Source organism: Macaca thibetana, chromosome X (assembly GCF_024542745.1).
Source record: "Macaca thibetana thibetana isolate TM-01 chromosome X, ASM2454274v1, whole genome shotgun sequence".
Classification (NCBI taxonomy): Eukaryota; Metazoa; Chordata; class Mammalia; order Primates; family Cercopithecidae; genus Macaca; species Macaca thibetana.
Window position 1 is genome coordinate 57,014,957 of NC_065598.1, and position 24,996 is coordinate 57,039,952.

Here is a 24,996-nt window from a genome sequence, read left to right on the forward strand (position 1 = left end):
ACTTCAGACTCCAATTACAAATCCTAGGCCACCCATACTTCTGACTGATTTAGAGTAAATGTAGAGGTTCCCACATCTTTTTCCCTGCCCTCCAAGTTTCAATAATTTTCTAGAAAAACTTGAAGAACTCAGAAATGTTTTCCTTACTGTTATGGGTTTACTATAAAGGATACAACTCAGGAAAAGTGAAATGGAAGAGACCCATAGGGCAAAGTGTAGGCAAAAGGGTCTGGAGCTTCCATGCCTTCTCTGGATATACCACACTCCTAGTACTTCAATGTAGACAACAATCCAGGTTCTCTCTGAACCCCATCATTTAGGGTTTCTATGGAAATTTAATTACAAAAATATGTTTCACTAAATCAGAAGCCACTGGTGATTGAACTCAACACGTGGCCCCTTTCCCTTCCCCAAAGGTCAGGGGGTGGAGCTGAAGGTGCCAAACTTATAATCACACCGTTTTGTTTTTCTGGTGACCATCTCCCATTTTGAAGTTGTCTAGGAATTCTCAACCATCTCATCAGTTTATTAGCATATGTAATACACTCTTATGATTCCAGAGATTCCAGGGGTTCTAGGAGCTGTCTGCCAGGAACTAAAGACAAAGACCAAAAATATATTTTTAAATTATACTCCAACATTCATAAAATGCTTTATGCAAAAACAGCAGAGTACACACTTTCAAGTTTACATGGCATATTTGTTCTCATAAACTACATTCTGGACCATGAAGCACATTACAACAAGTTTAAGTGATTAGAAACCATACAATGTATTCTCTCAGATAGCAATAGCATTAAACCAGAAATCAATAACAAAGTGCTGGAAAATCTCAAAATATGTGGAGATCAAACAAAACACTCTAAAATTACAAATGAGTAAAACAGAAATGTCAAGAGAAATATTAAAATGTTTGAATGAAATAAAAATGTTATTAAAATTTTTGGAATTCAGCAAAAACAGTGCTTAGAGGAAAATTTAGAGGACCGAATACATGTAATAGAAGAGTAGAAAGGTCTGAAAATCAACAATCTAAATTTCCAACCTAGAAAACTAGAAAATGAGGAGCAAATTAAATCCAAAGTGGTGCCTCATGCATTTGGAAATAGCAAAATTGTGCATGAAGATCAATACTGTGAGCTTTCATTCAATAAAAACCATGGGAATTTACCTGAAAAGGGGAGGACACTTCAGATCTCAGGAAAGAGAAGGTTGGTAAGCAGCCTATGGGACAGTGTTTGGCTGCTAAAATTGAGTGAGGAGGAAGGTGGACCAAGATGACTAAATGGAAGGCTCCAGTGATCATCCCTCCTGCAGTATCTACAAAAAAAAGCACCTTCATAAGGACCAAAAATTAGATGAATAATCACAGTACCTGGTTTTAACGTCATATTAAGTAAACAGGCACTGAAGAGAGTAGGAAAGGCTATCTTTAATCCATTATGCCAAACCCTTCTTCATATCCCAGGGCTGTCGTGTGGTGTGGAGAGAGAATCCATGTACTTGAGGGAGGGAGAGTGAGTGCAGTGATTGTGGAATGTTACATTGAAACTCACTGCAGAAAAAAAAAGATGAAGCAGAACTCAGCTAGTGCCCACCAAGGGAGCATTTGGACCAGCCTTAGCCAGAGATTGCCATCTCAGCAGTTGAAAACTGAGTTTTGGCAAGCCCTGCCACTGTGGGCTAAAATGCTCTGAGATCCTAAGTAAACTTGAAATACGGTCTAGACCACAAGGACTGAACTTTATGGGCAAGACCTTGTGCTGCGCTGGGCTCAGAACCAGTGGACTTGGGGGGCACATCACTTAGTGAGATACCAACTGGTGTGGACAAGGTAGTGTTTGTCTCACTTCTCCAACCCTATACAATGCAGCTCACAGCTCCAGGAGAAACTCCTTTCTTCTGCTTGGTGGAGAGTCAAGAGGACATTGCCTTGCAACTTGTATACCAGCTCAGTCAGAGTAGAATAAGGGACCAGGCAGAGTCGTGACGCCCTTGCTCCAGGATGACATTTTTAAACACACCCTGGGCCAGAAGGGAACTCTCTGCCTCAAAGGGAACAACCCATACATGGCAAACTCCATCACCTGCTGACTAAAGAGCATTTTGTGCCTGAATAATCATCAGTAATACCCAGGCAGTACTTATCTCGGGCCTTGGGTAAGACTCAGAACCATGCTGGCTTCAGGTGTGACCCAGCACATTACCAGCTAGGTTGGTTACGTGGGAAGACTCCTTCCTGAGGAAAAGAGAGGAAAGAGTAAAGAGGCCTCTCCTGCAGCTTGGATACTAGCTCAGCCACAGTGGGATAAAGCAAAAAGCAGCCTCCTGGGGGTCCCACCAATTCTAGGTCTTGGCTACTGACAACACTTGTTGACCTACAGTGAGCCAGAGGGGAGTCCACTGCCCTGAAGAAGACTCATGACTGGCAGCATTTGCTACAAGCTGACTAAGGAGCTCTTGGGCCTTGAGTAAATGTTGATGGTGGTCACAGGCAATAGCCATTACAGGTCTGGGGCACTGGTGCCCATGGAGAGAGGCGCTTCTGCTTGACATAAACAGAGGGAAGAGTAGGAAAGACTTGTGGCTTGTATATCAGCTCAGTTGCAGTAGAATAAAGCACCAGGCAGATTTCTAAGGTTTCAACATCTAGGACCTGACAGCATCTGTGGCCCCACCCAGGGCTGGGAGAAATGACACAGTCTAGCTGGAATTGCCACATGTTCGTCGTAGAGTTTTGGGGGGCTTGAGTGAACCATAGGTTGTAACCAGGCAGTAGTCACTGTGGACATTGGTTGAAACTCAGTGTTCTGCTGGTTTCAGGTCTCACCCAGTGCATTTCCAGGGATGGTGACCAAAGTGGGGCTTCTGTCACCTTTCCCCACCTTCAGGAAGCTCAGTAGAAAGAGAGAGAGAAAGAGAGAGAGAGAGAGAGAGAGAGAGAGAGAGAGAGAGAGAGACTCCATTTGTTTTGGGGAAATCAAGGGAAAAGAACAAGAGTCCACCTGGAAATCCAAAGAATTCTTCCAGATTGTACCCAAGACCACCAAAATGGTACCTCTATGAATCTTCAAGAGTCACAACATTACTGGGTTGGGGTTAACCCCTAAAACAGATACAACTGAAGTGAGAAAATACTTATATTACACAACCCAAGTTCCCTTTGAATACCTGAAAATCCTTCCCAAAAAGATAGGTACAAGCAAGCCCAGACTGTGAAGGCTAAAATAAATACCTAACTCATCAATGCCCAGATAGAGAAATATCCAAAAGTATCAAGACCTTTCAGGAAAATATAACCTCACCAAGTCCGTACCAGGGACCAATCTCAGAGAAAGAGACATATGTGACCTTCCAGACAGAGAATTCAAAATAGCTTTTTGAGGAAGCTTATCAAAATTCAAAATAACACAGAGAAGGAAGTCAGAACCCTGTCAGATAAATGTAATAAAAACATGGAAAAAATAAAAAAGAACTGAACACAACATTTGAAGATGAAAAAGGCAATTGACATATTGAAGAATGCATCAGAGTCTCTTAAATGCAGAAATGATCAAGCAGAATTAAAAATCAGTGAGCTTGAAGAGAGGTTATTAGAAAACACAAAGTTAGAGGACACAAAAAGGAAAATAATAAAAAAAGAATAAAGCTTGTTTACAAGATCTACAAAATAGCCTCAAAATGCTGGCTTTTTTTTGGTTCCATATGAACTTTAAAGCAATTTTTTCCAATTCTGTGAAGAAAGTCATTGGTATGTTGATGGGAATGGAATTGAATATATAAATTACCTTGAGCAGTATGGCCATTTTCACAATATTGATTCTTCCTATCCATGAGCATGGTATATTCTTCCATTTGTTTGTGTCCTCCTTTATTTCACTGAGCAGTGGTTTGTAGTTCTCCTTGAAGAGGTCCTTTACATCCCTTGTAAGTTGGATTCCTAGGTATTTTATTCTCTTTGAAACTATTGTGAATGGGAGTTCATTCATGATTTGGCTCTCTGTTTGTCTATTACTGGTGTATAAGAATGCTTGTGATTTTTGCACATTGATTTTGTATCCGGAGACTTTGCCGAAGTTGCTTAGCAGCTTAAGGAGATTTTAGGCTGAGACGATGGGGTTTTCTAAATATACAATCATGTCATCTGCAAAAAGGGACAATTTGACTTCTTCTTTTCCTAACTGAATACCCTTGATTTCTTTCTCTTGCCTGATTGCCCTAGCCAGAACTTCCAACACTATGCTGAATAGGAGTGGTGAGAGAGGGCATCCCTGTCTTGTGCCAGTTTTCAAAGGCAATTTTTCCAGTTTGTGCCCATTCAGTATGATATTGGCTGTGGGTTTGTCATAAATAGCTCTTATTACTTAGAGATATGTTCCATCAATACCGAATTTATTGAGAGTTGTTAGCATGAAGGGCTGTTGAATTTTGTCAAAAGCCTTTTCTGCATCTATTGAGAGAATTATGTGGTTTTTGCCTTTGGTTCTGTTTATATGCTGGATTACATTTATTGATTTGCATATGCTGAACCAGCCTTGCATCCCAGGGATGAAGCCCACTTGATCATGGTGGATAAGCTTTTTGATGTGCTACTGGATTCGGTTTGCCAGTATTTTATTGAGGATTTTTGCATCGATGTTCATCAGGGATATTGGTCTAAAATTCTCATTTTTTGTTGTATCTCTCTCAGGCTTTGGTCTCAGGATGATGTTGGCCTCATAAAATGAGTTAGGGAGGATTCCTTCTTTTTCTATTGATTGGAATAGTTTCAGAAGGAATGGTACCAACTCCTCCTTGTACCTCTGATAGAATTCGGCTGTGAATCCGTCTGGTCCTGGATTTTTTTGGTTGGTAGTCTATTAATCATTGCCTCAATTTCAGAACCTGCTATTGGTCTTTTCAGGGATTCAGCTTCTTCCTGGTTTAGTCTTGGGAAAGTGTAAGTGTCCAGGAAATTATCCATTTCTTCTAGATTTTCTAGTTTATTTGTGTAGAGGTGTTTATTGTATTCTCTGAGTGTAGCTTGTATTCCTGTGGGGTTGGCAGTGATATCCCTTTTATCATATTTTATTGCGTCCATTTGATTCTTCTCTCTTTTCTTCTTTATTAGTCTTGCTAGTGGTCTATCAATTTTGTTGATCTTTTCAAAAAAACAGCTCTTGGATTCATTGATTTTTTTGGAGGGCTTTTTGTGTCTCTATGTCCTTCAGTTCTGCTCTGATCTTAGTTATTTCTTGCCTTCTCCTAACTTTTGAAAGTGTTTGCTCTTGCTTCTCTAGTTCTTTCGATTGTGATGTTAAGGTGTAAATTTTAGATCTTTCCTGCTTTCTCTTGTGGGCATTTAGGGATATAAGTTTTCCTCTACACACTGCTTTAAATGTGTCCCAGAGATTCTGGTATGTTGTATCTTTGTTCTCATTGGTTTCAAAGAACATCTTTATTTCTGCCTTCATTTCATTATGTACCCAGTAGTCATTCAGGAGCAGGTTCCCTTCCCCCTTGCACTTCCCAAGTGACGTGAGGCCTTGCCCTGCTTCAGCTCTCAATGGTCAGGCTGCACCCGTGGACCACCACCAATAGTCCAGCACTCCTCAGTGAGATGAACCCAGTACAAGGGATGTAAAAGTCCTCTTCAAGGAGAACTACAAACCACTGCTCAGTGAAATAAAAGAAGACACAAACAAATGGAAGAACATACCATGTTCATGGATAGGAAGAATCAATATTGTGAAAAAGGCCATACTGCCCAATGTAATTTAGAGATTCAATGCCATTCCCATCAAGCTACCAATGACTTTATTCACAGAATTGGAAAAAACTGCTTTAAAGTTCATATGGAACCAAAAAAGAGCCTGCATTGCCAAGACAATCCTAAGTCAAAAGAACAAAGCTGGAGGCATCACGCTACCTGAATTCAAACTATACTACAAGGCTACAGTAACCGAAACAGCATGATACTGGTACCAAAACAGAGATATAGACCAAAGGAACAGAATAGAGTCCTCAGAAATAATACCACATATCTACAGCCATCTGATCTTTGACAAACCTGAGAAAAACAAGAAATGGGGAAAGGATTCCCTATTTAATAAATGGTGTTGAGAAAATTGGCTAGACATAAGTAGAAAAGTGAGACTGGATCCTTTCCTTACTCCTTATACGAAAATTAATTCAAGATGGATTAGAGACTTAAATGTTAGACCTAATACCATAAAAACCCTAGAAGAAAACCTAGGTAATATCATTCAGGACATAGGCATGGGCAAGGACTTCATGTCTAAAACACCAAAAGCAATGGCAACAAAAGTCAAAATTGACAAATGGGATCTAATTAAACTAAAGAGCTTCTGCACAGCAAAAGAAACTGCCATCAGAGTGAACAGTCAACCTACAGAATGGGAGAAAATTTTTGCAATCTAGTCATCTGACAAAGGACTAATATCCAGAACCTACAAAGAACTCAAACAAATGTACAAGAAAAAAAACAACCCCATCAAAAAGTGGGCAAAGGATATGAACAGACATTTCTCAAAAGAGGACATTCATACAGTCAACAGGCACATGAAAAAATGCTCATCATCACTGGCCATCAGAGAAATGCAAATCAACAACACAGTGAAATACCATCTCACACCAGTTAGAATGGCAATCATTAAAAAGTCAGAAAATAACAGGTGCTGGAGAGGATGTGGAGAAATAGGAACACTTTTACACTGTTGGTGGGACTGTAAACTGGTTCAACCATTTTGGAAAACAGTATGGCGATTCCTCAAGGATCTAGAACTAGAAATACCATATGACCCAGCCATCCAATTGCTGGGTATGTACCCAAAGTATTATAAATCATGCTGCTATAAAGATACATGCACACATATGTTTATTGTGGCACTATTCACAATAACAAAGACTTGGAATCAACCCAAATGTCCATCAGTGACAGACTGGATTAAGAAAATGTGGCACATATACACCATGGAATACTATGTAGCCATAAAGAAGGATGAGTTTGTGTCCTTTGTAGGGACATGGATGCAGCTGGAAACCATCATTCTCAGCACACTATCACAAGAAAACCAAACACCACATGTTCTCACTCATAGGTGGGAACTGAACAATGAGATCGCTTGGACTCTGGATGGGGAACATCACACACCGGGGTCTATTATGGGGAGGGGGTGGGGAGGAGGATGGCATTGGGAGTTACACCTGATGTGAATGACCAGTTGATGGGTGCTGACGAGTTGATGGGTGCAGCACAACAACATGGCACAAGTATACATATGTAACAAACCTGCACGTTATGCACATGTACCCTAGAACTTAAAGTATAATAATAAAAATTTAAAAATTTAAAAAAAGAAAGAGCTATGTTGAGGGATACTTGCTAAATGCCTGAGATCTTTCTGGATGACTCTTCTTGCTCTTCTTTTTACAAAGTAGCCATTCCTGGGCCATTTGTCAAACACACCTTATCTCATGTAATATCATCTTTTCTGTTTGGTGTGGGTTTTGAATTCCAGACAGACCGTGCCTAGTATAATAGTCTTAGACAGACATTCTTCCTGTCTGGATTATTTTCTTCCTGTCTAGAATATTTTAATTACTGTCCTAAAGTTTTCAAAATGTTCTTTCTCTAAAAAGATATTCTTGCAAATTAATAAACTTCAGAAAATGAAAAAAAAAACAAAAAACAAAAAACAAGAAGCTAGTTTTTTGAGAAGATTAAAAAATTTGATAGACCATTAACAAAATTAGCCAATTAAATAAGAGAGATTATCCAAATATGCTCAATTAGAAACAAAACAAGTGATATTACCACCAATACTACAGAAATACAAAATGCCATTCAAGGCTACTATGAACATCTTTATGCGCAGAAATGAGAAAATCTAGAGGAGATGAATAAATACCTGGAAATATACAACCCTTCTAGATTAAAACAGAAATAAAAACTCTGAACAGATGAATAACAAGTAGTGAGATTGAAACAATAATTTAAAAATGGTCAACAAAACAAAGTTCAAGACCACATGGATTCACAGCTGATTCCTATCAGACACTCAAAGAAGGATTGGTACCAATCTTACTGAAACTCTTCCAAAAGATAGTTGGAATCCTTCATAAATCATTTTATGAAGACAGTATTACCCTAATACCAAAATCTGGAGAGGACATAGCAAAAAAAAAAAAAAAAAAATACAGACAAATATCCTTGATGAACACAGACGCAAAAATTTTCAACAAAATGCTAGCTAAACGAATCCAACAACATATCAAAAAGATAATCCATCATAATGAAGTGGATTTCATATCAGGGATGATTTATCAGACACAGGTCAATAAATGTAATGCATTGCATAAACAGAATCAAAAGCAAAAATCATATAATTATCTCAACAGATGCAGAAAAAGCATTTTCCAAAATCCAACATCACTTTATGGTTAAAAACCTTACCAAGATTGGCATAAAAGAGGCATACCTCAAGGTAATAAAAGCCATCTATGACAATCCCACAGCCAACATTATACTGAACAGGGAAAAGTTGAAAGCATTCTTCCTGAGATCTGGAACAAGACAAGGATGCCTACTTTCACCATTTCTATTCAACATAGTACGGGAATTCTAGCCAGAGCAATCAGACAAGAGAAAGAAATAAAGGGCATCCAAATCAGTAAAGAGAAAGTCAGAGTCACTGTTCACCAATGACATGATTGCATACCTAGAAAACCCTATAGACTCATCCAAAAATCTCCTACATCTGATGAATGAATTGAGTAAAGTTTCAGAATACAGAATTAATATACACTAATCAGTAACTCTGCTATACATCAACAATGATCAAGGTGATAATCAAATGAAGAACTCAATCTCTGTTACAACCACTGCAAAAATAATAAAATACTTAAAATGTACCTAACCAAGGAGGATCTCTACATAGAAAACTACAAAACGCTGCTGTAAGAAATTATTGATAACACAAACAAACGGAAACACATTCAATGCCCATAGATGAGTAAAATCAATATTGTAAAAATGACCATTCTGCTGGCTGGGCACAGTGGCTCATGCCTGTAATCTCAGCACTTTGGGAGGCTGAAGTGGGCAGATCACAAGGTCAAAAGATCGAGAACATCATGGCTAACATGATAAAACCCCATCTCTACTAAAAATGCAAAAATTAGCTGGGTGTGGTGGTGAGCACCTGTAGTCCCAGCTACTCAGGGGGCGGAGGCGGGGGAATCACTTGAACCCAGGAGGCACAGGTTGCAGTGAGCCAAGATCATGCCACTGCACTCCAGCCTGGTAACAGAGTGAGACTCCATCCAAACAAACAAACAAACAAAAAATGACCATACTTCCAAAAGTGATCTACAGTTTCAATGCCATTTCCATCAAAATGCCATCAACATTCTTCCCAGAACTTGCAGAAGCAATCCTAAAATGTATGTGGAACCAAGAAATTCCCTGAATAGCCAAAGCAAGACTAAGCAAAAAGGACAAATCTGGAGGCATTACATTATGTAACTTCAAACTATACTACAAGGCTATAATACAGCATGGTATTGATATAAAAATAGACATGTAGATCAAGGAAACAGAATAGAAAACCCATAAATAAAGCCAAATACTTACAGCTAACTGTAAACATTGCAAAACAAAACATAAAGCAAAACAAAAAAACAAAACATGAAGTAGATAAACTACACCCTATTCAACAAATAATGCTGGGATAATTGCCAAGACACATGTTGAAGAAGGAAATTGGATCTTCATCACTCACCTTATACAAAAATCAACTCAAGAAGGATCAAAGATTTAAATCTAAGACCCGAAACCATAAAAAAGTTAGAAGATAGCACAATGAAATATCTTCTAGACATTGGCTTAGGCAATGAGTTCATGATCAAGAACCCAAAAGCAAATGCAAAAATAAATACATAAATAAATAAGACTTAATTAAACTAAAAAGCTACTGCACAGCAAAAGAAATAATCAACAGAGTAAACAAACAACCCACAGAGTGGGAGAAAATATTCACAAACTATTCATCTGACAAAGGAGTAATATTCAGAATCTACAAGGAACTAAAGCAATCAGCAAGAAAAAATCAAATAATCCTATCAAAAAGTGTGCAAAGGACATAAATAGACAATTCTCAAAAGAAGATATACAAAAGGTCAACAAACATGAAAAAATGCTCAACATCACTAATTATCATGGAAATGCAAATTAAACTCACAATGAAATACCACATTACCCCTGTGAGAATGGCCATAATTAAAAAATCAAAAAATAATAGATGCTGGCATACATTTGGTACTTTTACTCTGCTGGTGCGAATGTAAACTAGTACAACAACTATGAAGGATAGTATGGAGATCCCTTAAAGAACTAAAGGTAGAACTGCCATATGATCCAGCAATCCCACTACTGGGTATCTACCCAGAGGCAAATAAGTCATTATACTGTTGGGACAACTGAGTTCCTCTTCTAAGACTCAATTTTCTGATCATAAGTTGTAAACAATCTTACCCCTTCTTCAGTTAAGCCTAACTGCTTCTTCTTTGCCCTTCCCTCCTTCACAAATCGTGTGATTACCCTTTTTGGAAAGTTTAAATCTTAGCCAATTGGGATCATCTTAGATTGTGCAGTCCAACCCCAGCCAATAGGGAAAGGACACAGAAACAGGAACTGCTTTAGGGATAAAAACCCCTTCTCTCCTTTGTCTGGTGTGCTCTTGTGATTGTAACAGGTATGAGCAGCATCCTTCTGCATAAGTAAAAGTGCCTTGCTGAGAAAATTTTCTGTGTAAGGGCAGGTTTCCTTTGGCTATGCTGAGCACTTGTTTCCAACAATATGAAAAAGACACTTACAGATACATTTTTATAGAAGCACAATTTGCAACTGCGGAAATTTGCAACCAGCCTAAATGCCCATCAGCCAATGAGTAAAGAAAATGTGATATATATATTGCAAAAATAAGACCATAGAATACTACTCAGCCATAAAAACAACTGAAATAATGGTATTTGCAGGAACCCAAATGGAGTTGAAGACCATTATTATAAGTGAAGTAACTTAGGAATAGAAAACCAAATATTGTATGTTCTCACTTACAAGTGGGAGCTAAGCTATGAGGATACAAAGGCATAAGAATAATATAATAAACTTTGGGGACTTGAGTGGGAAGGGTGTGAGGAGGGTAAGTAATAAAAGACCACACATTGGGCACAGTGTACACTCTTCAGGTGACAGGTGCATCAAAATCTCAGAAATCACCACTAAAGAACTCCATGTAACCAAAAACCATCTCTTCCACCAAAACTGTTAAAATAAAATGAAAATTCAAAAAACCCCAGAAATGAACAAACAAAAAATAATAAAAATAAAATAAAATAATTCTTCAAACCAGGGATCAGCAAACTATGACCTGTGGGCCAAATCAGCCCAGTAAACATTTTTATAAATAAAGTTCTGTTGGAACACACACACATACACACACACAAATGTGGTACCTATACACAATGGAGTACTATATTATATCATTTAAAAAAGGAATGAGACTGTGTCATTTGCAAAAAAAAAAAAATAGAATGGAGTCATTATTTTACATGAAATAAACCAGGCATGCACACACAAAAACCCAAACATTATCTCAAAACCACAACAATTGAACTCATGAACATAGAGATTAAAAGGATTATTACCAGTGCCTGGGAAGTGTAGTGAGGCAGGACGGGGAAGTAGGGTGGTTAGTGGGTACAAAAATATCAGTTAGAGAGAATGAATATGACCTAGTATTTGATAGTACAACAAGGTGACTGTAGTCAAAATAATTTAATTGTATATTTTATTTTTTGTAACACAGTCTTGCTCTGTCGCCCAGGCTGGAGTGCAGTGGTATGATCTTGGCTCACTGCAACCTTCACCTCCTAGGTTCGAGGGATTTTCATGCCTAACCTCCTGAGTAGCTGGGACTATAGGCACATGTCACCATGCCTGGCTCATTTTCATGTTTTTAGTAGAGACAGGGTTTTGCCTAGTTGACCAGGCTGGCCTTGAACTTCCTACTTCAAGTGGTCTGCCTTCCTCAGCCTCCTGAGGAAGTGCTGGGATTATCAGCCGAGCCATCATGCCTGGCCTAATTGTACATTTTAACATAACTAAAATAGTGTAATGGATGGTTTGTAACTCAAAGAATAAATGCTTGAGAGGATGAATAGCCCATTTTTCATGATGCAATTATTATGCATTACATGCCTGCATTAAAACATTGCATGCAAATCATAAATATATGCACCCACTATGTACCCATAAAATTTAAAAAAAAATTTTTTTAAACTGTGTTAGTTAGTCTAATAAATAATGGCACACAATAGCAAGTTGAATAAAGAAACAAGATCCAACTGTATTCTGCCTTCAAGAGAACCATCCAACATACAATAATACCCAGAGTGTCAAAGTAAAGAGATGAAAAGCAATCTATCAAACATACAAAAAATAAAATAAACAGGAGTTGCTATTCTTATTTCAGACAAAACTAAACCTTAAAACAATAATGATCAGAAAAGACAAACAATGGCATCACATAATTGTAAAGGATTCAATTCAACAAGAAAACTTCGCTATCCTAAATATATGTACACCCAACACTGGAGCACCCACATTTATTAAACAAGTCATAAAATCTTTAAGGAGGCTTAGATAAACATACAAATAAGATTAGGGGACTTCAAAACCCTACCAACAGTGTTAGATCATTAAGGCAGGAAACTAACAAAGATATTCAGGTCCTATATTCAACACTTGACAAAATGGATCTAACATCTATAGAACATTTCACCACAAACAACAGAATATATATCTATAGATATATATTACATCTATAGACATCTATAGAAAATAACATCTATAGACATCTATAGAACATTCCACCACAAACAACAGAATATACATTTTTAATGTGCACATGGCACATCCTCTAAAATCTACCACATTCTCAGCCTAAAGCAATCTCAAGCAATTCAAAGTAACTGAAATCATACCAACCACACTCTTAGGCCACACCACAATAACAATAAAAATATAAATGAATAGCAAGAAAATTCTTCAAAACCGTACAATTACATAGAAATTTAAAAACCTAGTTCTGAATGACTTTGGTGTAAACAATGAAATTAAGGCAGAAATGAAAAAAAAATTGATTCTAAGAGTAACATACATACAATATATCAGAATATCTGAGACACAGCTAAAGCAGTATTAAGAGGGAAGATTACAGCAGTATGTACTCACAAGAAAATTAAAGATCTCAAATTAACAACTTAACATCATACCGGCATGTACTAGAAAAACAAGATTATATTGAAATAAAAATTAGCAATATAAAAGACATGACACAAATTAGAGCTGAACATAATAAAATTGAGACACACACACACACACACACACAAACACAGAAAATGTAAACCAAAGAGTTTATTTTTTTAAAAAAAATAAAACAAATAAGATTGATAGATCACTAGCAAGACTCATAAAAAGATGAGAGAAGACTGAAATGAACACAATCATATGACAAAGGGGACATTATCACCAACTCCACAGAAATACGAAACCCTTCAGAGAGTATTATAAATACTTCTATGCACACAAGTTCTAAAACCTAGAAAAAAATGCATAAATACCTAGACACAGAGGAATGAGCCAAGAAGAAATTGCATCCCTTACATAGCAATAATGACTTCCAAAATTCGGTCAGTAAAAAAAAAAGCCTTACAACCAGAGAAAGCTCTGTACCAGACAGATTCACAACCAAATTTTACCAGATGTACAAAGAAGACCTAGTATTGATCCTTCCCAAACTATAACAAAAAATTTAGAAGGAGAACTTCCCTCCTAACTAATTATATGAGACCAGCATCACTCTGTTACTAAAACCTGATAGAGACAAAATGAAGAAAAGAAATCTTCATGATAATAAACCTGATGAATATAGATGCAAAAATCCTCAACAAAATACTAGCATACCAAAGTCAGCAGCACATGAAAAATCTAATCCACCATAATCAGGTAGGATTTATTCATGGATGCATATTATTTCAACATACATAAATGAATACATGTAATTTATTTAAAAATATAACTAAAATGGGAACCACATGGTCATCTCAATAGATGCAGATGAGCCTTTTAATAAAATGTAATATCCCTTCATGTGAAAAACCATCCACAAACTAGGTATTGAAAGAATATACCTCACCAAAATAACAAGAACCATCAATGACAAACCCAGAGCCAACATCATACTGAATGGGCAAAAGCTGGAAGCATTCGCCTTGAGAACTGCAACAAGACAAGGATGTCCACTCTTACCACTCATATTTAACATAGTACTGGAAGTTGTACCCAGAGAAGTGATGCAGAAGAAAAAAAAATTAAAGGCATCCAAATAGAAAGACAGGAAGTAAAACTACCTATATTCACAAACAATATAATTCCATCCCTAAATAACTTCATAGCCTCTACCTAAAAACTCTAGATCTGATAACTTCAGCAAAGTTTCAGGAGGCAAAAGTAATATACAAAAATCCATAGCATAACTATACAGCAGTAACTTTCAAGCAGAGAACCAAATGAAGAACACAATCCCATTCACAATAGCCAAAAACAACTCATTACACATATGCAGAAGATGGATATTTTCCTGTTTTGTTTACAAAAAACAAAACAAAACAATCTAGAAATACAGTTAATCAGGGAGGTAAAAGACCTCTACAATGAGAATTACAAAACACCACTAAAAGAAATCATAGATAACACAAATGCATGGGAAAACATTCCATGCTAGTGTGAGGCAAAATCACCAGGTAACCTATAAAGGGAAGCTTGTAAGATTAACAGCAGATTTCTTAGCAGTAACCCTGCAAGCTAGAAGTGATTGGGGTTGTATCTTCAGCCTCCTTAAACGTAACAATTATCAGCCAAGAATGTTGCATTCGGCAAAACTCAGCTTCATAAACAAAGGAAAGATACAGTCTTTTTCTGACAAACAAATGCCGAGAGAATTCACCAGCACCAAGCCAGCACTACAAGATCTGGTAAAAGAGCTCTAAATCTTATAACAAATCCTGGAAACACATCAAAAGAGAACCTCTTTAAAGCCTAGATCTCACAGGACCTATGAAACAAAAATACAATTAAAGAAAAAAGGTATGTGGGCAACAAATAACAATGAATGGAATAGTACCTCACATCTTAATACTAATGTTGAATGTAAATGGCCTAAATGCTCCACTTAAAGAATAAAGAATTGCAGAATGGATAAGAATTCATCAAACAACAGCCTGCTGCCTTCAAGAGACTCACCACACATAAGGACACATATAAACTTAAAGTAAAGAGGTGGAACAAAACATTTCATGCAAATGGAAACCAAAAGTGAGCAGAAGTAGCTATGCTTATATTAGACAAGACAATCTTTAAAACAGCAGCAGTTTAAAAAGACAAAGAGGACATTATATAATGATGAAAGGCCTTGTCCAACAGGAAATTACCACAATCCTAAATAGATATGCACCTAACACTGGAGCTCCCAAATTTATACAACAATTACCACTAGACCTAAGAAATGAGATAGACAACAACACAATAATAGAGAGGGACTTTAATACTCCACTGACAGCACTAGACAGGTCATCAAGACAGAAAGTCAACAAAGGAACAATGGATTTAAACTGTACCCTGGAACAAAAGGACTTATCAAATATTTACAGAACATTCTACCCAACAGATGCAGAATATACATTGTATTTATCAGCATATGAAACTTTCTTCAAGATAGACCATATTATAGGCCACAAAACAAGTCTCAATAAATTTAAGAAAACTAAAATTATATCAAGTACTTTCTCAGACCACAGTGGAATTAAACTGGAAATCAACTCCAAAGAAACGTTCAAAACCATGCGAATACATAGAAATTAAATAACCTTCTCCTGAATAATTATTGCTTCAACAATGAAATCAAAATGGAAATTAAAAAAAATTTTGGCCGAGTGTGGTGTCTCATGCCTGTAATCCCAGCACTTTGGGAGACTGAAGCGGGTGCATCACAAGGTCAGGAGTTTGAGACCAGCCTGACCAACATAGTAAAACCCCATCTCTACTAAAAAATACCACAAATGAATTAGCCAGGCATGGTGGCAGGTGTCTGTAATCCCAGCTACTCATGAGGCTGAGGCAGGAGAATCGCTTGAACTCGGGAGGTGGAGGTTGCAGTGAGCCAAGATCGTGCCATTGCACTCCAGCCTCAGTGACAGTGTGAGACTCTGTCTCAAAAAAAAAAGAAAAAATCTTTAAACTAAACAATAACAGTAACAAAATCTATCAAAACCCCTGGGATACAGCAAAGGCGGTGCTAAGAGGAAAGTTCATAGCCCTAAATGTCTACATCAAAACGTCTGAAAAAGCACAAATAGACAATCTGTGGTCACACCTCAAGGGACTAGAGAAACAAGAACAAATCAAACCCAAATCTAACAGAAGAAAGGCAATAACCAAGATCAGAGCAGAGCTAAATGAAATTTAAACAAACAAAAAACATTATAAAACATAACTGACATAAAAAGCTGGTTCTTTGAAAAGATAAATAAATTTTATAGACCATTAGCAATATTAACCAAGAAAAGACAAGAGGAAATTCAAATAAGCTCAATTAGAAATAAAACAAGAGGTAGTTTCCAAGATGGCTGAATAGAAACAGCTCCGGACTGCAGCTCCCAGCGAGATTGACACAGAAAACAGGTGATTTCTGCATTTCCAACTGAGGTACCTGGTTCATCTGACTGGGACTAATTGGACACTGGGTGCAGCCCAAAGAGGCTGAGCTGAAGCAGGACAGGGCATCTCATCACCTGGGAAATGCAAGGGGTCAGGGGATTTCCCTTTCCTAGCCAAGAGAAGCCATGACAGACTGTACCTGGGGAAATGGTACATTCCTGATCAAATACTCACTATTCAAACAGTCTTAGCAACAGGCAGACCAGGAGATACACTCTCGTGCCTGATTTGGTTGGTCCCAGCCCACGGAGCCTTGCTCACTACTAGTGCAGCAATCTGAGATTGATCTGTGATGCTGCAGCTTGTCAGGGGGAGGGGCATCCGCCATTGCTGAGGCTTGAATAGCTGACAGTGTAAACAAAGAGGAATGGAAGCATGAACTGGGCGAACCCCACCGCAGCTCAGCAAGGCCTACTGCCTCTATAGATTCCACCTCTGGGGGTAGGCCATAGTAGAACAAAAGGCCACAGGCAACTTCTCCAGACTTAAATGTCCTTGTCTGACCGCTCTGAAGAGAGCAGTGGTTCTCTCAGCATGGCATTCGAGCTCCAAGAATGAACAGACTGCTGCCTTAAGTGGGTCCCAGACTCCCATGTAGCCAGACTGGGAAACACCTCCCAGCAGGGGCCAACAGACACCTGAAACAGGCGGGTGCCCCTCTGGGGTGAAGCTTTCGGAGGAATAATCAGGCAGCAATATTTGCTGTTCCACAGCCTCTTCTGGTGGTACCTAGGCGAACAGGGTCTGGAGTGGACCTCCAGCAAACTCCAACAGACCTGCAGCTGAAGGATCTGACTGTTAGAAGGAAATCTAACAAACAGAAAGCAATAGCATCTACATCGACAAAAAGGACATCCACACCCAAACCCCATCTGTAGGTCACCAACATCATAGACCAACAGTAGATAAAACCACAAAGATGGGGACAGCCCAGAGCAGAAAAGCTGAAAATTCCAAAAAACAGAGCGCCTCTTCTCCAAAGGATTGAAGCTCCTCGACAGCAAGAGAACAAAACTGGACAGAGAATGAGTTTGATAAGGTGACAGATGTAGGTTTCAGAAGGTCGGTAATAAGAAATTTCTCTGAACTAAAGGAGCATTGCAAGGAAGCTAAAAACCTTGAAAAAAGGTGAGAAGAATGGCTAACTAGAATAAACAGTGTAGAGAAGACCTTAAATAACCTGGTAGAGCTAAAAACCATTGCACAAGAACTTCTTGATGCATGCACAAGCTTCAATAGCCGACTCAATCAAGTGGAAGAAAGTATAACAGTGATTGAAGATCAAATTAATGAAATAAAACAAGAAAACAAGATTAGAGATGAAAAGAGTGAAAACAAACAAACAAAGCCTCCAAGAAATATGGGACTATGTAACAAGACCAAATATACGTTTGACTGGTGTACCAGAAAGTGATGGGGAGAATGGAACCAAGTTAGAAAACACTCTTCAGGATATTATCCAGGAGAAGTTCTCCAACCTAGCAAGACAGGACAGCATTCAAATTCAGGAAATACAGAGAATACCACAAAGATACTCCTCAAGAAGAGAAACCCCAAGCCACATAATCGTCAGATTCACCAAGGTTGAAATGAAAGAAAAAATGTTAAGGGCAGCCAGGGAGAAAGGTCAAGTTACCCACTAAAGGAAGCCCATCAGACTAACAGTGGATCTCTCAGCAGAAACCCTGCAAGCCAGAAGACAATGGGGGCCAATATTCAACGTTCTTAAAGAAAATAATTTTCAAACCAGAATTTCATATCCAGCCAAACAAAGCTTCATAAGCGAAGGAGAAATAAAATTCTTTAGAGACAAGCAAATGCTGGGTGATTTTGTCACCAGCAGTCCTGCCTTATAAGAGCTCTTGAAGGAAGCACTAAACATGGAAAGGAACAACCAGTACCAGCCACTACAAAAACATATCAAATTGTAAAGACCATCAACATTATGAAGAAATTGCATCAACTAATGGGCAAAATAACCAGCTAGCGTCATAATGACAGGATCAAATTCACACATAACAATATTAACCTTAAATGTAAATGAGCTAAATGCCGCAATTAAAAGACATAGACTGGCAAATTGAATAAAAATTCAATATCCATCTGTGTGCTGTAGTCAGGAGACCCATCTCATGTGCAAAGACACACATAGGCTCAAAATAAAAGGATGAAGCAATATTTATAAAGCAACTGGAAAGCAAAATAAATAAATTAATTAACTAATTAATTAATAGCAGGGGTTGCAATCCTAGTCTCTGTTAAAATAGACTTTAAACCAACAAAGAAAAAAAAAAAAGAAGGGCATTACATAATCATATAGGAATCAATGCAACAAGAAGAGCTAACTATCGTAAATATATATGTACCCAATACAGGAGCACCCAGATTCATAAAGCAAGTTCTTAAAGACCTACAAAGAGACTTTGCAGACTTCCACACAGCAATAGTGGGAGATTTTATCATCCCACTGTCAATATTAGACAGATCACCAAGATAGAAAAACAACAAGGATATTCAGGACTTGAACTCAGCTCTGGACCAAGCTGACGTAATAGACATCTACAGAACTTTCCACCACAAATCAACAGAATATACATTCTTCTCAGCACCGCATACCACTTATTCTAAAACTAACCACAGAATTGGAAGTAAAACACTCCTCAACAAATGCAAAAGAATGGAAATTATAACAGACAGTCTCTCAGAGCACAGTACAATCAAATTAGAAGTCATGATTAAGAAACTCACTCAAAATCACACAATTACATGGAAACTGAACAATCTGCTCCTGAATGACTACTGGGTAAATAACGAGATTAAGGCAGAAATAAATAAGTTATTTGAAACCAATGAGAACAAGGACACAATGTACCAGAATCTCTGGGACACAGCTAAAACAGTGTTTACAGGGAAATTTGTAGCACTAAATGCCCATAGGAGAAAGCGGGAAAGATCTAAAATCAATACCTTAACATCACAATTAAAATAATTAGAGAAACAAGAGCAAATAAATTCAAAGCTAGCAGAAATCAAGAAATAACTAAGATCAGAGCAGAACTGAAGGAGATAGAGACATGAAAACCCCTTCAAAAAATCAATGAATCCAGGAGTTGGTTTTTTGAAAAGATTAACAAAATTGATAGATTGCTAGCCAGACTAATAAAGAAGAAAAGAGAGAAGAATCAAATAGACACAATAAGAAATGATAAAGTAGATATCACCGCTGAACCTGCAGAAAGACAAACTACCATCAGAGAATACTATAAACACCTCTATGCAAATAAACTAGAAAATCTAAAAAAAAAAAAAATTGATAAATTCCTGGACACATACACCCTCCCAAGACTAAACCGGGAAAAAGTTGAATCTCTGAATAGACCAATAACAAGTTCTGAAATTTAGGCAGTTATTAATAGCCTACCAACTAAAAAAGCCCAGGACCAGATGGATTTACAGCCAAATTCTACCAGAGGTACAAAGGGGAGCTGGTACCATTCCTTCTGAAACTATTCCAAACAATAGAAAAAGAAGGACTCCTCTCTACCTCATTTTATGAGGCCAGCGTCATCCAGATACCAAAACCTGGCAGAGACACAACAAAACAATAAAATTTTAGGCCAATATCCCTGATGAACATCGAAGTGAAAATCATCAATAAAATATTGGCAGACCGAATCCAGCAGCACACCAGAAAGCTTATCTACCACGAACAAGTTGGCTTCATCCCTGGGATGCAAGATTGGTTCAGCATACGCAAATCAATAAACGTAATCCATCACATAAACAGAACCAATGACAAAAACCACATGATTACTTCAATAGATGCAGAAAAGTCCTGGGATAAAATTCAACTCCCCTTCATGCTAAAAACTCTAAATAAATTAGGTATTGATGGAATGTATCTCAAAATAATAAGAGCTATTTATGACAAACCCACAGTCAATATCACACTGAATGGGCAAAAGCTGGGAGCATTTCCTTTGAAAACTGGTATGAGACAAGGATGTCCTCTTTCACCACTCCTATTCAACATAATATTGGAAGTTCTGGCCAGGGCATTCAGGCAAGAGAAAGACATAAAGGGTATTCAAATAGGAAGAGAGGAAGTCAAATTGTCTCTGTAGATGACATGATTGTATATTTAGAAAACCCCATTGCCTCAGTCCAAAATTTCCTTAAGCTGATAAGCAACTTCAGCAAAGTCTCAGGATACAAAATAAATGTGCAAAAATTACAAGCATTCCTATACACCAATAATAGACAGAGAGTCAAGTCACGATTGAACTCCCATTCACAATTGCTACAAAGAGAATAACATACCTAGAAATATGTCTTACAAGGGATGTGAAGGATCTCTTGGAGGAAAACTACAAACCACTGCTCAAGGAAACAAGAGAGGACACAAACAAATGGAAAAACATTCCATGGTCATGGATGGGAAGAATCAATTTGGTGAAAATGTCCAAACGAGCCCCCAATGTAATTTATAGATTCAATCCTATCCTCATCAAGTTACAATTGACTTTCTTCACAGAATTAGAAACAATCACTTTAAATTTCATATGGAACCAAAAAAGAGCCCATATATCCAAGACAATCCTAAGCAAAAAGAACAAGGCTTTTGACAAATTTTGCCATTAAGTATGTGTGCCGATTTTCTTGATGTCAGGGCTGAGCAAGGAAAAAGTCATGACCACGAGATGGCAGTAGCACACAACGTGCTTTATTTGGGTCGTCCTTTGAAAGGTTTCAGGAGAGGGGAACTTCCCTCACAGCAGGAGACCTTCCAGAGAAAGGCAGCAGCAAGAGGCCACCACCCAGAAGAGGAAGAGTTCAAGGCAACTTCCAATGAAAAGAAGAATTGGACAGGAGGCTTATGTGTCTATGGGATGTTACTCAGCAGCCTGGTGTGGAGTCTCTGGGTCAGAGAGCTTCCATGGACATCAGAGGCTTGAGGTTTCTTTCCAGCCCCAGAGTATATCCTATCTATGGCTAGCAGATGCTGTGTCTAGTTTTACAGAGGGTGCAATGTGGATGGGTTCCAAATGGCTAAAAATGTGCTTATTGAGGGCCATATTTAAAGCAATTGGATGTGTAAACATTTGATTTTAGTTCCAATGAGCTTTGAGCTAATGGTCTTAGCTGTCTCTGAATATAGGTGACAAGATACACAGCACCATCTAAAGATATTAACCCACTTATATAATAGTCCATGCCTTGGCCCTATGTTGTTCTACAATCTAAGTTGTATGCTATTTCATGGCATTTGAGTTGGGAGCCAGCGATGAAGCGTCCTCAAGACCCAGAATGCTATAAGGCTACAAATTAGGATTTTAAAGCGAGTTCTCAGCCAGTCTGCCCACTTGGGCAGCCATTAGAATAGATTAGAAAAGGAGACAATTTTGATTTCACCAATCCGTTTAGACAATAGAGTGGCATTTATATCCCCTTTGGTAAATGACCCTAGCTATCTGTAAAACTTAGTGTTATCTACACACATGCAGCAAGATAATTTTAGCAAACACACAGCCCTCTTGCTCTCTGCTCCCTCCAGCAGTCAAATACCTGACCTATGGCTATGCAGTTATCTCACATCATGGCCCCTGAAGTACAGTGAGATTCCACAAAGAGTTTCGGTCCTTGGGCTGTTTATCTAATTTGTGTGGGTAATTCCTTCAACATGGCTATCTGTGTTTCTCTTAATTGTGGTGTGCTGTTTCATACACATGCTGGTCCTACTGTCTCCAAAATTAGTGATCCTAGGGAAGTTAGTACCATGAAGAACTATTTGGAAAGCTTGTTTGTGACGCTGGGGAGTCGCAACTAGCGTGGTTTGGTGGTGGCACGTACTTAGGGAGGGGGTTCCACTGTTGAATAAAATTCTACTGGAATTCTGCACCAATCCCAAGTGCAGGAAATATTCTTCAGGGTTGGATGAGGAGAAGATTGTAATATGGAAGCCATTTTATTCCTTTACAGGACCACCAGGCTCCCTCTGCTGCCTGTGTTCTCTGTGTTCCACTGAAGGGAAGCTCATGTGGCTTCGGGAAGTTCCAGAAGTTCCAGGTTGTGTTAATAGGAACAGAAAATTGTATAGTCAAGCAAGCTTGTGTTATCCACCTTGCATTCAGCACCTGGGTTAACTAAATTTGTTGTGGGGTCAGCCCACCATTGTCTATACATTTATGTGAGATAAGCCTCTGGATAAGGTTGTTGATTGTCAATGGTTAGGGGAATAGCCTTATCTAGATAAGTGAGGTATGTGATGCAGCATGGCCAGGGAAGAAGTATTACACTATGTTTTCTAAAATCAAGTTGGCAGAAGCAAGCCCTGTATTAGGTTAGATTTACCATCTTATATGTTGCTATGGCTAAGGCAATAGGCACATTTGGTGTAGTTGGCAATTGTATGTTCCTCCTTGCTGTGACTGTTGTGGGTTGTGCTTGAGTTTCCTGCTGATTGCCAATAGTAAATAGCATTAGTGTGTTCCCATGAGTGTGGGATAGGTTTTGCAGGTGCTCTTGGCAGTCCAAGAAGAAAGTTGTTAGTCTAGCCACACACCAAATTAGATCCTGAATTATGAGGCACTCACATATGAGTGAACAAAACAGGTGAACCAAGTTTTTTTTTTTGTTATCCATTTCTTCTAGTTTTTCCAATTTACTGGAATGCAGTTTTTCATAGTAGCCACTAATTTATTATCCTTTCCATTTCTGTGGTACCATTGTAATGTCTTATTTTTTATTTCTGATTTTATTTATTTGTATCTTCTTTCTTTTTTTCTTAGTCTGGCTAGAGGTTTGCCAATTATGTTTAACTTTTCAAAAAACCAACTTTTTGTGTCGTTGATATTTTTTATTGCTTTCTTCATTTCAATTTTATTTTTTTATGCTCTGTTCATTATTATTGCTTGTCTTTAAGTATTTTTTTTATTATACTTTAAGTTCTAGGGTACATGTGCATAACATGCAGGTTTGTTACATATGTAGTTGTGGCATGTTGGTGTGCTGCACCCATCAACTCATCAGCACGCATCAACTCGTCATTTACATCAGGTATAACTCCCAATGCCATCCCGCCCCCCTCCCCCACCATAATAGGCCCTGGTGTGTGATGTTCCCCTTCCAGAGTTCAAATGATCTCATTATTCAATTCCCACATATGAGTGAGAACCTGCGGTATTTGGTTTTCTGTTCTTGTGATAGTTTGCTGAGAATGATGGTTTCCAGCTGCATCCATGTCCCTACGAAGGACACAAACTCATCCTTTTTTATGGCTGCATAGTATTCCATGGTGTATATGTGCCACATTTTCTTAATCCAGTCTGTCACTGATGGGCATTTGGGTTGATTCCAAGTCTTTGCTATTGTGAATAGTGCCGCAATAAACATACATGTGCATGTGTCTTTATAGCACCATGATTTATAATCCTTTGGGTATATACCCAGTAATGGGATGGCTGGGTCATATGGTACATCTAGTTCTAGATCCTTGAGGAATCGCCATACTGTTTTCCATAATGGTTGAACTAGTTTACAATCCCACCAACAGTGTAAAAGTGTTCCTATTTCTCCACATCCTCTCCAGCACCTGTTGTTTCCTGACTTTTTAAAGATTGCCATTCTAACTGGTGTGAGATGGTATCTCATTGTGGTTTTTATTTGCATTTATCTGATGGCCGGTGATGACAAGCATTTTTTCATGTGCCTGTTGACTGTATGTATGTATTCTTTTGAGAACTATCTGTTCATATCCTTTGCCCACTTTTTGATGGGGTTGTTTTTTTTTTTCTCATAAATTTGTTTGAGTTCTTTGTAGGTTCTGGATATTAGTCCTTTGTCAGATGAGTAGATTGCAAAAATTTTCTCCCATTCTATAGGTTGCCTGTTCACTCTGATGGCAGTTTCTTTTGCTGTGCAGAAGCTCTTTAGTTTAATTAGATCCCATTTGTCAATTTTGACTTTTGTCGCCGTTGCTTTTGGTGTTTTAGACATGAAGTCCTTGCCCATGCCTATGTCCTGAATGATATTACCTAGGTTTTCTTCTAGGGTTTTTATGGTATTAGGTCTAACATTTAAGTCTCTAATCCATTTTGAATTAATTTTTGTATAAGGAGTAAGGAAAGGATCCAGTTTCAGCTTTCTACTTATGGCTA

General features: G+C 38.1%; 1 protein-coding gene across 1 annotated transcript in view; it reads right to left on the reverse strand.

Moving 5' to 3' along the window:
- LOC126946496 (zinc finger X-linked protein ZXDB-like) overlaps positions 1-24,996 on the reverse strand; it is a 540,578-nt gene that overhangs the window by 264,728 nt on the left and 250,854 nt on the right. The window lies entirely within an intron of this gene.